Genomic DNA, 6,000 nt, shown 5'->3' on the forward strand with positions numbered 1-6,000 from the left:
ACCTGAGTTTCACTTGCCTTATGGAAATAATAATGCCCATCTTATCTCCCAGTATTAATATAAGGATCAAATAATTTATGGACACGTTTAAGGTATGTACCATATTTCATCAAATCTTAAGATACATCCACTGTAAGACATGCCATTAGTTTAGGTACCACAAAAAAAGAAACAGAATGGCCAATTAAAAACTATAACACACACTTTCTAATCACTTGGAAACTCAATTGATCAACCTAGCAAAACAGCCATTTATACTCAATTAGATACAGACTGTTAAATATAATTCTTGTGCAAACATTATGAGGAAAATATGAATGAAATAAATTGGTTATGGCATTCTTAAAACTCTTCATTGAGTCCAACATTCCCGAATCATTTCTCAACTCAATCACTGATAGCCACGTTTTCCCACATAATAGCATTATCTGTGCCATCAAAAACACTGTTGACGCAGAATTTCTTATAAGAATCCACAAAATGTTTTTCTGGTTCAAGATGGCGACATAAGAGAATCCTGAACTGACCTCCTTCACAGACACACTGAATGTTCAGCTATGTAAAGGACAATTCCCTCTGAAAGAAATCCAGAAACTACCTGAGTGACTCTTACGTATCAGGAAAATGAGAAAAACCCACACTGAAATGAGTAGTAAAGCCTCACACACAATCTCACCATAAACCTCAACCCTGGCACAGCAACACACAACTAGGAGGGAACTCACAACTCACAGCTTCTCTCTGAGGAGTGAAGGGTTTGGACCCCATGGCTGGTACCACAACTCTTAAGACTTCCACCTGAGAAATGGACTCCCAAAGCGTCTGCCTTTGAAAGCCAATGGGACTTACAAGATCCACAGTCTTTGGTGAACTAATAGACAGTTCTTAAAAGATTTCTGGGGACTCACCATGGCTTACCCCCAGGGCCCAGCACAGAGGCAGCAGACTGAAACAAGCCCAGTCTTTCCATGAAAGAAGCTACTTGCTTACCTTAAAAACTTTGGCTTGAGGGGCAGGCTTCTAATTTAATACAGTCCAGAAATTGGAGGCTGGTAGGTGCATCTTCCTGTTCTCCCTTTGCCTCACTCCAGGTCATCAGTATCTCCCAGAAAGGAGCTCGTCCACATGTCTGATGCCCCAGTTTTTGTAGCTGCTGCCCAGAGGAAGCCCCTAAATGGGGCTTACATTTGCGGGTACCATAGGACTGTAACAAATAGAAAAACAGTTCTTAACCAGGTATCCCTCCACTGCACAGCACAGAGGCAGCAGATTGAAACATGAGGAGGTCTATTAGCTTATTTTAATAGCTGTGGCCTGAGGGGTAGGCTTCTACTTTAACACCAGTCTAGGTGCAAACTGCCATCCTGTCCAGAAACCAGGAAGGCCAGCAGGCACCATCTTTGTGCTTTCCCTTTGCCCTGCTCCAGATTGCTAGTGTCTTTGAGAAAGGAGCTTATACACATGTCTGCCACCCTGGTTTTTGTGGCTGTCACCCAGAGGACACATCTCTTGATAACTTGACACTGGTGGCCAGTGGGGCTTGTGTTCATGGATTCAATGGGATGGTAGCAAATAAAAAGTTTTATTTTATTTTATTTTTTTAAGGTTTTTAATTTATTTATTTGTCAGAGGGTCGGGGGGAGAGAGAGAACACAAGCAGGGGGAGCAGCAGAGGGAGAGGGAGAAGCAGGCTCCCCAAGGAGCAGAGAGCCTGATGCAGGCTCAATCCCAGGACCCTGGGATCATAACCTGAGCTGAAGGCAGATGCTTAACAGACTGAGCCACCCAGGTGCCCAAACAAACAGTTCTTAACTACCTATCCCCCCAGGACTTGATGTGCAGCAGCAGCAGACAGAAATATACATCTCCCAGTCTGCCCCTGAAGGAAGTATATTTACATGCTTTAAAAGGAAGTGGATCAATGATGAAAATACCCAAATATGAGCATCAGAAGCCTTCCAGTCTACCTGATGCATGATCTTTGTAGTTCTGAGAAGCAAAAGTAATTTAAAACAATAAGGGCTTATGTCTAGAGTTAGGAATGTGTGTGCATATGCGTGCATGTGTGTGTGTGTGTGTGTTTATAAAGGTGACCATGAATAACTGAGAACTTGTTGATGAATGAATGAGATATGGCAGGGGGTGATGTGTGTGTATGAAAGACTAATCAGTTCTGATTAATGATTAAAAGTTTTACTACAGAATTTTATAATTATGAGGCTTTCTACACTTGATCTGAGATCAGAATGAAATATTTTTAAAAAGAAAGAAAGGAAAAAAAAAATGTTCCCTGAGAGTCTGGCTTCTAATTAGTCTGCATTTAGTGCTGACTGAGAGCCTCCCCTTTGGGACACTGACAAATATTGGCACATCCTTAAGTACTGGGAGCCACTAAGAACATAAAAGATCACTTGGACAATCACAAAGCTTTGAGGAAAAAGCACAAGGAGCTCAGGATTGAATAATAAGGTTCATCACATAAATGAGACCACTCCTTCAAGAATGAGAAAGGTCGTTGTTTTATCTAATACAAATCAACAGGGTCAAGAAAACTGAATGGAGGAACAAGATAAAATCTCAGAAAAAGAACTTAATGAGAGAGAGATAAGTGATTTGCCTGACAAAAAGTTCAAAAAAATGGTCATAAAGATGCTTGCTGAGGTCAGGAAAACAATGCATGAACAAAGTGAGAATTTCATCAAAGAGACAGAAAATATAAGAAAATAGCCAAACAGAAATCACAGAGCTGAAGAATTCAACAATTAAGCTGAAAAACTCAATAGGCATTTTTAATAGCAGATGAAGTGGAAGAAAAATCAGCAAACTCTTAAGACAGGGCAGTAGAATTCATCCAGTAAGAAGAGCAAAAAGAAAAAAATGCAAAAGAATAAAGATAGCTTAAGGGATTAATAGGACAACATCAAGAGGCCCAATAGTCACATTTTAGGGGTCCCAGAAGTAGAAGAAAGAGAAAAAGGGGCAGACATTTTTTTAAAGAAATAATGGCTGAAAATTTCCCTAACCTAGGAAAGAAACAGACATCCAGATCCAGGAAGTTCCAAAGAAGATGAATCCAAAGAGACCCACACCAAGACAAACTAATTAAGTTATCAAAAGTTACAGACAAGGAGAGAATACAAACAGCAAGAGAAAGACAACTTGTTATGTATAAGGAAACCCCCATAAAACTATCAACAAGTGGCGCCTGGGTGGTACAGTCAGTTAAGTGTCTGACTCTTGGTTTCAGTTCAGGTCATGATCTCAGGGTTGTGAAATCAAGCCCCAAGTCAGGTTCTGTGCTCAGTGTGGACTCTGCTTGAGATTCTCTCTCTCTCCATCTACCTCTCTCCCTCATGCTCTCTCTCTAAAATAAATAAATAAATCTTAAAAAAAAAAAAAGACTATCAAATTTTTTCAACAAAAACCTTGTAGGTCAGAAAGAAGTATCATAATATATATTCTCTTTCTCTCTCTCAGCTAACTAACTAAATAAATAATCTTTAAAAAAAGGAGTTTTCCAGAGAAGCAAAAACTGGAGTTTAGCACCACTACACTGAATTTACAAGACATGTTAAAGGAATTTCTTTAAGCTGAAATGAAAGGAGGCTAATTAGTAATAGGAAAACATATGATAGTATAAATTTCACTGGTAAAGGTAAACATATAGTTAAACTCAGAATAATCTAATGTAATGGTGGTAGGTTAATCATTTATAAATCTAGTATGAAGGTTAAAAGACAAAAGTAGTAAAAATAGCTATAACTACAATAATTTGTTAATGGATACACAGATAAAAAGATGTAAATTGTTAAATCAAAAACATAAAATGGGGGCAGTAAAAATGCAGAGCTTTAGAATGAGTCTGGACTTAAGTTGTTAACAACTTAAAATAGACTGTTACAAATATGTTTTTGTTTTTTTTTTTAAAGATTTTATTTATTTATTTGAGAGAGAGATAATGAGAGAGAGCACATGAGAGTGGGGAGGGTCAGAGGGAGAAGCACACTCTCTGCCGAGCAGGGAGCCCAATGCGGGACTCGATCCCGGGACTCCAGGATCATGACCTGAGCCGAAGGCAGTCGCTTAACCAACTGAGCCACCCAGGCGCCCCAAATATGTTTTATGTAAGCCTTATTATAACCACAAAGCAAAACCTACACTACATACACAAAAGATAAAGATAAAGGAATCTAAGCACACCACTATAGAAAATTATCCAATCACAAAGGAAGAGAGCAAAAGAAAAAGGAAGGAACAAAGGAATTAGAAAACGATGAACAAAATGGCAGTAAACCCATACCTATCAATAATAACTTTAAATGTAAATGGACTAGGGGCGCCTGAGTGGCTCAGCTGGTTAAGTGTCTGACTCTTGGGGCACCTGGGTGGCTCAGTCAGTAAGCGTCTGCCTTCGGCTCAGGTCATGATCCCAGGGTCCTGGGATTGAGTCCCACATCGGGCTCCCTGCTCGGCGGGAAGCCTGCTTCTCCCTCTCCCACTTTCCCTGCTTGTGTTCTCTCTCTCACTGTGTCTCTCTGTCAAATAAATAAATAAAATCTTAAAAAAGGGAGCAAGATGGCAGAGGAGTAGGAGACCTGGATTTCGTCTGGTCTCAGGAATTCAGCTGGATAGAGATCAAACCATTCTGAACACCTACAAACTCAACAGGAGATCGAAGAAAAGAATAGCAACAACTCTCTGAACAGAAAAGTGACCACTTTCTGGAAGGTAGGACGTGTGGAGAAGTGAATCCGAGGTGATATTCGGGAAGATAGACGGCGGGGCAGGGGACCTCCGTCGGCCACTTCTGGCAAGTGATAGAGCTGCGGAGCACAAAATCGGAACTTTTAGAAGTCGGCTCCGCTGAGGGACGTCGCTCCAGTGGCTAAGTGGGGTTGGAACCCTTGCGGGACAGTGTGGTCTTGGGACCCTTGGGGTCACAGAAAGACCGGGGATGCCTGAGTGAAGCAGAGCTCCCAGGTATCGGAGCGGGGAAGCCAGCTGCAGAGATGGAGCAGAGGAGCAGGCTCTGAGCTCGGGGTTGCCATAAACTGTGATCCACGGCACAGTCGGGCCACTGCTCCTCCAGCAGGGACCCAACAAGCGGCAGATCTGGGGAGACTCACCTTCCTCCCCCGGGAGGAGCCGCGCGGAGGCGCACCGCAGGGATCTGCTGGGTTTGGAGACTCCACACCCAGTCGGGTACCAGAGATAAAAACGCTCGGTCACAGGCCAGGTGAGCACAGAGTGCGGCCAGAGACCGGGGAGACAGGAGTGATTGACTGCTTTTCTCTGGGGGCTCACTGAGGAGTGGGGCCCTGAGTTCTTGGCTCCTCCAGGGCGGAGACTGGGAGGCCGCCATTTCACTCTCGTCCTCCAAAGCTGTACCGAAAGCTTGCAGGGAACAAAAGCTCTGGAGAGCAAACCCAAGCAGATTACTTAGCCCAGACCAGGCAAGGGCGGGGCAATTCCGCCTCCGGCAAAGACATTTGGGAACCATGGCAACAGGCCCCTCCCCCAGAAGATCAGCAAGAACTGCCAGCCAAGACCAAGTTTACCGATCAATGAGAACAGCAGAACTCCAGAGCTAAGGGAATAATGCACATAGAATCCATGGCTTTTTTACCATGATTCTTTAGTCTTTCAAAGTTAATTTTTCTTAAACTGTCTTTTTTTTTTTAATTTTTCTTTTTCCCTTTTTCAACCAACATCTTATTAAGCTCTTTTTTAAAAAAACATTTTTATTTTTCATTTTTAGAGTCATATTCTATCCCTTCATAGTACTTACCCTTATTTTTGGCATATATATGTATAAGTTGTTCTCTCTTTAAAATTTTGAGATACAGTTTCTTCTAAGGGATCAAAATATACCCTAAATCTCTAGTGTATGGCTTTATTCTACTCTCCTGCCTGATCACATTCTCTCCCTTTTTTTTTTTTAAATCCTCTTCTTTCTTTTTTCAAACAACTTCTTATTAATTCCTTTTATAAAATTTTTTA

General features: G+C 41.7%; 1 long non-coding RNA gene and 2 other non-coding genes across 9 annotated transcripts in view; 2 read left to right on the forward strand and 1 right to left on the reverse strand.

Annotated features, from left to right (window-relative positions):
• LOC115941665 (uncharacterized) overlaps positions 1-6,000 on the reverse strand; it is a 188,306-nt gene that overhangs the window by 166,288 nt on the left and 16,018 nt on the right. For all 7 annotated transcript variants that reach the window (XR_014148476.1, XR_014148480.1, XR_014148477.1 and 4 more), the window contains exon 2: positions 991-1,204. This is a non-coding gene — a long non-coding RNA (uncharacterized LOC115941665). The remainder of the gene's footprint in view (positions 1-990; positions 1,205-6,000) is intronic.
• LOC115941669 (small nucleolar RNA U2-19) lies at positions 1,917-1,995 on the forward strand. The gene has a single exon (XR_004076405.2). It is a non-coding gene; the product is annotated as a small nucleolar RNA U2-19 (small nucleolar RNA).
• Positions 2,176-2,244, forward strand: LOC115941668 (small nucleolar RNA U2-30). Its single transcript, XR_004076404.1, has one exon. It is a non-coding gene; the product is annotated as a small nucleolar RNA U2-30 (small nucleolar RNA).

Source organism: Leptonychotes weddellii, chromosome 9 (assembly GCF_054177405.1).
Source record: "Leptonychotes weddellii isolate Sample4059 chromosome 9, ASM5417740v2, whole genome shotgun sequence".
NCBI classification, from domain to species: Eukaryota; Metazoa; Chordata; class Mammalia; order Carnivora; family Phocidae; genus Leptonychotes; species Leptonychotes weddellii.